Source organism: Macrotis lagotis, chromosome 1 (assembly GCF_037893015.1).
Source record: "Macrotis lagotis isolate mMagLag1 chromosome 1, bilby.v1.9.chrom.fasta, whole genome shotgun sequence".
NCBI lineage: Eukaryota > Metazoa > Chordata > Mammalia > Peramelemorphia > Peramelidae > Macrotis > Macrotis lagotis.
The window spans coordinates 206,145,969-206,157,786 of NC_133658.1; the positions used below are offsets into that span (position 1 = coordinate 206,145,969).

At 35.0% G+C, this 11,818-nt stretch overlaps 1 non-coding gene across 1 annotated transcript; it reads right to left on the reverse strand.

Moving 5' to 3' along the window:
• Positions 1–10,985: 10,985 nt before the first annotated feature.
• LOC141510405 (U6 spliceosomal RNA) lies at positions 10,986–11,092 on the reverse strand. Its single transcript, XR_012474899.1, has one exon. It is a non-coding gene; the product is annotated as a U6 spliceosomal RNA (small nuclear RNA).
• Positions 11,093–11,818: the final 726 nt, after the last annotated feature.

Sequence of the window (11,818 nt, forward strand, 5' to 3'; positions counted from 1 at the left end):
TTTCCAGGATGATTAGGTTCTAGTTTCAAAGGAGCAGAGATTTTAAAATGGAATAAGATTTAGAGATCATCTAATGCAATCCTCTGGATAAGATGAAGAAATTCAAGCCTAGTAGCAAATTGATTTGTCTAAGATCACAGCTAGTAAGTGGCAGAACTGGATTTTGAATTTGAGACTTTTTAATTCTCTATCTAGGATTCTGCTGTGCATACTACCTTTTACACTCTGTTCAGTGGTTGCATTTCCTATCCAGATAAAATGCAAATTCTTTTACTTTCCTTTAAAGACCTCTTTAAAGTCTTTGTATTCTGGAAAAAATATTGGTCATTTCATATTATGAACTATAAACTCCTGGTCAAACTGGTCTCCACTTAACTTTTGACTCTCCCTCTCCTACTCCCTACCCCCTGCCACATCCAATCATTTGTCAACTATTTTTCATTCTACTTTTACAACATTTCTCATATCTATCCTTCCCCTCATATAAGGTTGGATCTCCCACCCCCATGCTTTCACCCATACCTGGAAAACTTATGCTCCTTTCTCTCAGTTTTTGAAATTCCTAAATTTTTTTCAAGGCTTAGTTCAAGGGCACTTTTATGTTTCTAATGCTCTTTACCCTTCAAAATTACTTGTGTATTTTCTTTGCTCATAACAGTATTTTTGATCAGAGTATATGGTTCTTTCCCCTTCATAGAATGTAATCTCCTTGAAGTCAAGGACTATTTTTGTCATTATATATGCATAGCTCCCAGTAAAGTAGCTCAAACATAGAAACTTAATGAATTATTATTTAATTCAATTTAAATCAGTGGTGATCCCTAGGACTAAAGCATTTACTCATAGTGTCTAGATATTTGGTCCAAATGTGCTGAAATGTTGCAGTATAGTATTAAATACAACCCTACAGAAGTTCATTTTATAAGTTCAAAGGAATATATTATATCACTAACAGGTTGAGTCCATATCCATAAGTAATTCTAATAATGCATGGCAAACAATAATGCATGAGTACAGAATAAAATTTAGAAAATAACTTGTCTTTGGTCCATTTCTTCCAAATCCTCCTTTCTTTATAAAACTAATTCAACATTTTTTTCAGGATCCTGACACTGCAATAGGATTTTTAGATACTTAACTCAGAATGAATACTGGCTCATAAGATCCTGAAATACAAAGGACTATCTTAGAAATTTAGTCTAACTGCTTTACGTAAATCTTCATCTATATCTTTCTATACATACACAGATAGCTAACTTAAACATTTGTAAATATAAACACTTTGATATACTAAGAACAGAAAAGAAAATTTTACATGAAATGATGAATTTCTGCTATGTATATTTATAAAAGTATATGTACATCTATACAGAAACATACATATGTTTATATATGTGTGTATGTATGTATATGTGTGTGCATGTTTGTTGTTGTGGCAAGGCAACCTACCAGTAGTAGAAGATAACTCACTGGGGACACAACTGGCCAGTTCCATTTGGACAACATAGCTCCTTCTTTCTTTCTCTCCCTCCCTCCTCTCATTCTGTCCACATAGGGTATCACATCCTTACTTAGGAACTTTGCCCAAAGAAATGTAAATTTTGATCCCTGAAACCTCCCAAGATAGCTTGGGATATAGTATATGTATTTCTTTCTTAAAAACTACTGCCTTATCAGTTATCAAAACTGTTTGGTATTGGCTAAGAAATAGAGTGGTGGACCAGTGGAATAGACTAGGTGCAAAAGCAGGAGATGATTATAGTAATCTGCTGTTTGATAAACCCAAAGAGTCCAGCCATTGGGATAAAAACTCCCTCTTTGATAAAAATTGCTGGAATAATTGGAAGTTAGTATGTAAGAAGCTTAGATTAGACCAACACCTCACACCCTTTACCAAGATAAGATCCAAATGGTTACAGGACATAGACATAAAAAACAATACTATAAGCAAATTAGAAGATCAAGGACTAGTCTATCTGTCAGATCTATGGAAAGGGAAGCAATTTATGACTAAGGAAAAGTTGGAGAACATTACCAAAAACCAATTAGATGATTTCAATTACATTAAATTAAAAAGGTTTTGCACAGATAAAACCAATATAACCAAGATCAAAAGAAATGTAGTAAATTGGGAAACAATCTTTACAACTAATGATTCTGAAAAAGGACTCATTTCTAAAATATACAGAGAATTGAGCCATATTTTTAAAACAAAATGTCATTCCCCAATTGACAAATGGTCAAAGGATATGCAAAGGCAATTTACAGATGAGGAGATCAAAGCAATCCATAGCCATATGAAAAAATGCTCTAAATCATTAATTATTAGAGAAATGCAAATTAAAACTTCTCTGAGGTACCACCTCATACCTCTCAGATTGGCCGATATGACCAGGAAGGATAATGATCATTGTTGGAAGGGTTGTGGGAAATCTGGGACACTACTACACTGTTGGTGGAGTTGTGAACTCATCCAACCCTTCTGGAGAGCTATTTGGAACTATGCCTAAAGGGCAACAAAAATGTGCATACCCTTTGACTCAGCAATCAAACTACTGGGTCTATACCCTGAAGAGATGATGAAAAAGGGTAAAAACATTACTTGTACAAAAATATTTATAGCAGCCTTGTTTGTGGTGGCAAAGAATTGGAAATTAAGTCAATGTCCTTCAATTGGGCAATGACTTAGCAAACTGTGGTATATGTATGTCATGGAACACTATTGTTCTATTAGAAAACATGAGGGACGGGATTTCAGGGTAGCCTGGAGGGATTTGCATGAACTGATGCTGAGTAAGATGAGCAGAACCAGAGAAACACTGTACGCCCTAACAGCAACATGGGAGTGATGTTCAACCTTGAAGGACTTGCTCATTTCATCAGTGCAACAATCAGGAACAATATTGGGCTGTCTGCAAAGGAGAGTGCCATCTGTTTCCAGATAAGGAGCTGTGGAATTTGAACAAAGTGCAAGGAGTATTCCCTTTAATTTAGGAAAAAAAAACAGATATCTTATTGTCTGATCTTGTTACCTCTGAGACTTCTCTTCTCTTCTTTAAGGATATGATTTCTCTCTCATCACACCCAATTTGGATCAAGGTACAACATGGAAACAAAGTAAAGACTGACAAAGTGCTTTCCATGGGGGGGAAGCAAGAATGGGGGGAAAATTGTAAAACTCAAATAATATCTTTAATAAAAATAAATTAAAAAAAAACTACTGCCTTAAAGCCAATTGATTGGCCAACAACAAGTCCCAGTCCAAGTCTTACTTGGTAATTGTTTAGGTCCTGATAGTTCAGAGTGAATGTAAATAGCTATTTTTATTTGGCCAGAAATTCTGAGAATCTTCCCCTTCAAGACTGATTGATTGATTGATTTGTTTGTTTAATAGTAAGTGAAGAAAGCTATTCTTTGCCTCATTTCTTGCCTAGCCTAAATCACTGAACAGGCATAGCCTCAGTCAAACCAAAACCTGGTAAAGATTTTAACTTAAAAAAGAGCAAGATATCCTACTGACCTATATTTTGTCATTGTGTTACTGGAAAATGTGTCTTCTAAAATCTCTGTTAGGTTTTACACAAGGATTTGTCACTGAAAGATGATCAAGACATAGTTAATGATCTCAAGGACTCAGGAGAATAAGACATATCTAGTGTCAATCTAATGACATGAGTGCCAAGAGAGGTAAACAGTAAAGCATTGAGTTAGAAGGGAGGAAAACAAAGTAACCTCAGACAATATAAAATACCTGGGAGTCTATTTGCCAAGGCAGACTCAGAAACTTTTGAAAACAATTATAAAACACTTCTCACACAAATTAAATCAGATTTAAATAACTGGGCAAACATCACTGCTCATGGATAGGTAGGGCTAATATAATAAAAATGACAATTCTACCAAAACTAAACTACCTGTTTAGTGCCCTACCAATCAAAATTCCAAAAAAAAATACTTTAATGAGTTAGAAAAAGTTTTAAGTAAATTCACATGGAGAAATAAAAAGTCAAGAATTTCCAGGGATTTAATGAAAAAGTAAGTAGAAAGGAAGGTGGTTTATCCCTATCTGATCTAAAATTATATTACAAAGCATCAGTCATCAAAATTGTCTGGTATTGGCTAAGAAATAGAGTGGTGGACCAGAGGAACAGAATAGGTGCAATAGCAGGAAACGATTATAGAAATTTGCTGTTTGATAAACACAAAGAGTCCAGCTATTGGGATAAAAAACTCTCTCTTTGATAAAAAAAAAACTGCTGGGAAAATTAGAAGTTAGTATGAAAGAAACTTAGACCAACACCTCACATCCTATACCAAGATAAGATCCAAATGGATATAGGATTTAGACATAAAAAACAAAACTATAAGCATACTAGAAGATCAAGTTCTAGTTTACCTGTCAGATCTATGGAAAGGGAAGCAATTTATGACTAAGGAAGATATGAAGAACATCACTAAAAACAAACTAGATGTTTTCAATTACATTAAATTAAAAAGCTTTTGCACAGACAAAACTACTGTAACCAAGATCAAAAGAAATGCAGTAAACTAGGAAACAATATTTACAACTAATGTTTCCGACAAAAGACTCATTTCTTAAATATACAGAGAACTGAGTCAAAATTTTTTTTAAAAAAAGCCATTCCCCAACTGACAAATTGTCAAAGGATATGCAAAGGCAATTTACAGATAAGGAGATCAAAGTAATCCATTAGTCATATGAAAAATTGCTCTAAATCATTACTTATTAGAGAAATGCAAATTAAAGCTTCTCTGAGGTACCACCTCACACCTGTCAGACTGGCCAATATGACCAGAAAGGATAATGATCTTTGTTGGAAATAATGTGAGAAATCTGGGACACTATTATATTATTGGTGGAGCTGTGGACTCATCCAACCTTTCTGGAGAGAAATTTGGAACTATTCCCAAAGGGCAACAAAAATGTGCCTACCCTTTGATCCAGCAATACAATTATTGGGTCTACACTCTGAAGAGATGATGAGAAAGGTAAAAAACATCACTTGTACAAAAATATTCATAGCAGCCCTGTTTGTGGTGGCAAAGAATTGGAAATCCAGTAAATGTCCTTCAATTGGGGAATGGCTTAGCAAACTGTGGTATATGTATGTCATGGAACACTATTGTTCTATTAGAAACTAAGAGGGATGGGAATTCCAGGAAGCCTGGAGGGATTTGCATGTACTGATGCTGAGTGAGATGAGCAGAACCAGAAAAACGCTATGCATCCTAATAGCAACATGGGGGCAATGATCAACCTTGATGGACTCGCTCATTCCATCAGTGAAACAATCAGGGACAATTTGGGGTTCTCTGTAATGGAGAATACCATCTGTATCCAAAGAAAGAACTATGGAGCTTGAACAAAGAACAAGAACTATTACCTTTTATTTAGAAAAAAATGATTTCTTATTGTCTGATCTTGCTATCTCTTTTACTTTATGTTTCTTCCTTAAGGATATGATTTCTCTTGGGGTGGCTAGGTGGCACAGTGGATAGAGCACTGGCCCTGGAGTCAGGAGTACCTGAGTTCAAATCCAGCCTGGGACACTTAATAATCACCTAGCTGTGTGGCCTCGGACAAGTCACTTAACCCCATTTGCCTTGCAAAAACCTAAAAACAAAATAAAGCAAAGCAAAGGATATGGTTTCTCTCTCATCACATTCAATTTGGATCAATGTATACCATGGAAACAATGTAAAGACTGACAAATTGCCTTCTGTGGGGGGGTGGGGGGGAGGGAAGTAAGATCAGGGGAAAAATTGTAAAACTTAAAATAAATAAAATCTTTAAAATAATAAAAGAAAGTTTTCTTGTATATTAAATTTCACACAATGGCAGCAAAATTTCCCAATTTGTCTGTGTTGCATTCCTCACTTTAAAAATGAGAAGACTAAATTCTAAGAAATGAAATGACTTCAGCTCAGAAATTCCAGGACTGGAATATACCTAGGACATATTTATCCCAAATGTCCTATTTTTTCAGAGAAGAGAACTAAAGCCCAGAATGGTTCAATGAATTTTTGCAGACTGTCTTTTGCCTCTTTTTATATTCCCAGCATTTAACACAGCACCTGCCACATGCTAGGCCCTTAAATGTTTATTGATTGATTAATTGATCAGTCCTCTCATTTTCCTTATGTGAGATCTGAGACTCAGAACCAGTTTCTGAGAGCTAGGCAGAGCTAGGATTTAGGCTCAGATCTTCCACTACCTCTAAATCTAAGAACCTTTGATTCTGTGACACACAACACAGTACTCTGTGACACACAACACAGGTAAAGGGTCCCTGGTGTGAGAATAGGTAAGATTTCAACACTGATTCTGACTATATATGACTATATATTATAAAAATATATGTACATCTATACAGAAATGTATGCAAATTCATATATGTGTGTATGTCTGTATGTGTATGTGTTTGTGTGTTTGTGTGCATGTTTGTGGTTGTGTCAAGGCAACCTACCAGTAGTAGGAGTTGTCTTACTGGGGACACAACTGACCAGTTCCATTTGAATAACATAGCTCCTTCCTTCTTTCCTCTCCCTCCCTCCTCTCCTTCTATCCACACAGGGCATCATATTACCCTGAAGATCTCTGGAACCCCAAAGAATCACCAAGGTGGAAAGGGGCAGGCAGAGTTGACTGCTCCAGCTGTACCCTTCACAATGGCAAAATACTCATGCATCCTTTACACAGTTAAACAACAGAAGCAGTGATAACAATAACAACAATAACAAAAGTTATCTCTTTTCCCCAGCAATATAAATATATATTCTGGGCTACCTTCTCTTTATCCTTTCCTGAGTTGTTATGTTCTATAAAGTTCCTACAACAATTTACTTGCTCAAAAATAGTCATTGCTAATAACAACATGTATTTCTCTAGCAAGATGGATTGCTCAGGAGGGTGCAGGAAAAGCCCAGCATGTGCAGTGTAGGAGAGCAGAGAGAGGATTGCTATTGACATAGCTTGCCATCCACGTGATATTCTGGCAAGAACTCAGCCTGGGTGAGGAAACATGGGTTCTAGCCTGAGCTCTACCCCTAACAGTGTGACCTTGGGGAAGTATTTTTTTCCTTCTGTGCATCTTTCTCCTCATCTATATCACCAGGAAGACTAAATGATTTCTAAAGTCACATGTGATTATAATTCTTTAATGTTGATTAGCCTGTAACACTGTATTAACCCTATTCAGGAGCCTCTTGTGGTTTATAAACTAAGTTGGAAATGCATATACTATAATATATTTATGGGGGAGTGGAGTTTTTTTAAATATCTCTTTATAAAAATGGACTTTTATGACTAAACAATCTATTACCTGGAGTTAGGAGGACTTGATTTGAAATCCTAATTCAGGTTATTTTCTATGTAAACTCTTTCAGCCTCAGTTTAGCCATTATGTGGTATATGGGTTTTACGTAGAGGACTCATCTTTGATTTGAGAGCTTGCCAAGTCCTTTTTAGGGTATCTCAGCTACCTTTGGCATTTTATTTCATTCAACTCTCAGCTATGGTTCTAGGAAACTGTAGCATGCAGAGCAGCCCTGGTAAACCCTTGGTAAATGTCTCAACCAGGTTGAGAGTAACTGATAGGCTTCAAACCCATTTGTGAGTTCAGAGATATTCCACCTAAATATATGTGGATGAGAACAATTTGTTCCAATGACCACAAAAGCAGCTGAAGCAGGTGCAATGGAGCACTTAGAGTGTGGTCAGACATCAAGGTTGCCAAGGCTACACGCTGCATCCTAGATCACTGTCAGTCATCCTGATTTTTATTTTGTCACTGGACTTTGATGACACTAGAAGAAAGAGTGAGAGTAAGACTGCCAACTTTATGCAACTTTGCCTCACTTAAACCCAATTCATTAACCACTAAAAATACTGCCCCATGATGTCATTAATCCTCTTCAAAAACAAAGGGCAAACAACAGAAATCTATATAAATATATGCCACATACATAAATATATAAATATAATAGCATCTACTTCACAGAGTTGCTGTGATGATCAAATGAAAATATGTATGCAATAGCATTTGGAAACTAAAAAGAACTGGATAAATGCTCCCTTAGACTATTAGTTCCTTGAGAGCAGGAACTATCTTTTATCTTTCTTTGAATCCCCAGAGTTGAGTAAAATGTCTAACATATAGAAGACACTTAATGTTAGTTTCATTAATTCCTCCTATTAACTATATTGAGTTTCTCTGGTCTTCAGAGAATAGATACAGAGTCTTTCTTGGAACTGTACTAGATGTCTTTCCATCTTTCTGGAAACAGTATCTCATATTCTACTAGTAGAGCACTTGAGAACCCATTATGCTATTATGAGATATTACTTTTATGGCGGAACCTAAGAAAAATGAACATAAAAGACTTCATCAAGCATAAGTGTGAATAGAAAAGGAGAAGATCCAGATATAGAGTGAGATCAAAGAATAAGATATGTACAGATCAAGTATTCCTCTTATCTATGCCATATTAAAGGACCTGGATTGAGACAGTAGGTAAAAGAGTTGTGAATTCAAAATAAGCAAACTTGGTTTCAAATTCTTATTCTCCTGTTTAATCCTTGTGGCATTGATTGGAAGTAAGAACAAAACAAGACCCTCTATGGAACTCAATTTCCTTATCTGTAAAATGAAGTCAAAACATAATTTTAAATGTACTATAAGGTGATTTCCAGTTCAAAGTCCATGATTCCATGATTTTTTGCCTCAAAACTATATTATTATAGGACTATTGGGGCTACATAATATAGGTACTGACATGAAAGGGTAAGGAGGAAGGATAACTTCTTCATGTAGTGGTATTTTCTGTATGTTTCACAATCCACTCCAGGTTTAAGATTCCCTTTGGAGCTTTGGGGTGATAAAGTAGACCCCCAAATGAGAGAGTAGTGTTAAAGGGTTAGTACAAATAGATAAAGGAATAATGAGAATTGTCAGCAGGCTCTCTGATACATGACTAAGTTTGGGGTCAGACCTTGCCCTACATTATTACTATGTAGTACACAGTCTTGTTTTGTTTTAAGCATACATATAAAAATTTGAATTCCAAACTGTCTCCCTCATTCCACCTCCTCCCCATCCATTGAGAAGACAAGATATATAATATCAATTATAGATGTGAAGTCAGGTAAAACCTATTTCTACAATTATCATGTTAAAAAAAGGCTAAAAAAATTAAGTGAAAAAATATGCTTCAATCTGCGCTATTCTTCAGTTTTCTTTCTGGAGGTAGATAGTGTTTTTCATCATAGGTCATTTCGATTTGTTTTGATCATGGTTGTCTTGCTCATGGTAGCTAAGTCTTTCACAGTAGATCATCATTACAATATTACTGAATCTAGGAACGCCTCTACTATGTCTGTATTCCGGAAGAGATGACTCAAAGGATGTAAAAGGATCTATAGGTATAAGAATATTTATATTAGCTCTTTTCTGGTGACAAGGAATTAGAAATTGAAGGGATAATCATTGTCTGGGAATGGCTGCACAAGTTGTGGTATGTGATTGTGATGAAGTTCTATTTTGCAGTAAGAAATGATGAACAGGATGTTATGTAGAAAGACTTACATTAGCAGATGCAATGTGAAATGTACTATATACAAAACAGTCGCAATATTATAAGATGACCAACTGTGAATGACTTAGTTTTTCTCAGCAGTGCTGTGATCCAAGAGAATTTTGAAGAACTAATAATAAAGAATGCTTTCCAACCCCAGGAAAAGAGCTGACAGTGTCTGAATACAGATTGAAACATGATCATTTTTTATTTAAAACAAAGCAGACATACTGGGTGATTATCAACAATGGTGGACTTAGCTCCTCTCACCAGTTCAGTGATCATTGACAATCCTAAAAGACATGATAGAAAATGTCATTCACATTCAGAGAAAAAAAAACTATGTAGTCTGAATGTAAACCAAAGCATATTTTTTTCACTTTTTAAAATGTTTTATGTTTTTTCTTCTCTCATGGTTGGTTTTTTACCCCTTTAGTTCTGATTATTCTTTCACAACTTGACTAATTTGAAAATATGCTAAACATGATAGTACATGTATAACCTATATCAGATTACTTATTTTCATGAGGAGAGGGAAGAGAAAGGAGTAAGGTAGAAAAGTGTGGAACTCAAAAAACTTAAAAAAAGATGAATGTTGAAAACTATATTTACATATAATTGGAATAATAAAAAATAACATTTTTCTGAAGTCATGTTTGTCATTTCTTACAGCACAATAATATTTCCTTAACATTAATATACTACACCTTGTTCAGTCATTCCTCAACTGATGAACATTCTTGGAATTTCTAACTCTTTGTCACCCCAAAAATAGGTAATATATTTTCACATAGGTCTCTTCCATTTTTACTTTTATCTCTTTATAGTGGTTCTGATGGGTCAAAAAACATACACAATTTGATAGCCCTCTGTTTGTGGTTCCAAATTGTTCTTCAGAATGGTCAGACCAGCTCAAAACCCTGCAGCGTGTATGTATTTCAATTTTTCTACCTCCCTACCAGCATGTCATTTTACTTTTAAATCATGTTGGTCAATCTGATAGTGTGAGGGGATACCTTGGAGTAGTTTTCATTTTGGTTTCTCTAAGTATTAGTGATTTGAAACATTTTTATGTGACTATTGATGACTTTGATAATTTTTTTCTTCTTCTGCATATGACTATCAGTTGGAGAGTGACTCATATTATTTTGAATTTGGCTTTCTTCCCTATATATTTGAGAAATACCTTTATCATAAATTTGCTGCAACGTTCTTCCCATTTCCCTCTTTTCTAATTTTGACTACATGAATTTTGTTTGTACAAAAACTTTTTCATTTTATATCATCAAAATTATTCATTTAATATCTTTTCTATCTTTTATTTGGTCATAAAATCTTTTATCTGTAGATCTGACAGGAATTTTGCCTTGTTTCCCTAATTTGCTTGTTTTTTTAACATGGAACACTTCACAAATTTGCATGTCATCCTTGCGCAGGGGCCGTGCTAATCCTCTCTGCATCGTTCCAATTTTAGTATATGTGCTGCCAAAACGAGCACCCTTAATTTGCTTTTGACATCACCTTTTATGTCTAAATCATTCACCCATGTTTGTCTTTCTTATTTTTATATGTGCCCACCAATCTTGTTGATTCAAATTTGTCTAAAGTATTAATTCTCTGAATATGGCCCTATTCTATCTCTAATATTTCTAATAGATACTTCATGGAGCATTTACAGAATGTCCAGAATGAAAGTCACATTAAACAAGAGAGCATGAGTAAGGGTACAACCAGCATTGGTGGAGAAAGTTCTGTGCTAAAATTATTATAAATTCACTGAAAAATTTCTTTCACCTTCATTATCTCATTTGATCTCCACACTGAAGAACCACAGAATTATAATTTATCACACAGAAAATCGATATGAGAGGAAGGAAAAGAAGATAAGACCCTCTAACTCTGAAATGAGGACATCACAGAGTTTGCAAACACCTCACATCATTTTTTCCCAACTTTTATTTGAACCAGTTAGAAAACCAGAATTTAGTAAATACCCCTCTAACCTCTGCATTCTACTTCTACACTCTGGAATCCTGGTTCATGAGCAATACTTACTTTCATGGATAATGTGTTTTTTTTCTTCATTCCTTTGATCTTCTAACAGTCATTGAGACCTGGTTTTCTTCAGATGATACTTTATCCTTTTCCATCTTTTCAAGTATTGGTTCCATTTTCATTAATATCCCCTTACTCACTAGTTATGATCATCATTTTCATCTTCATT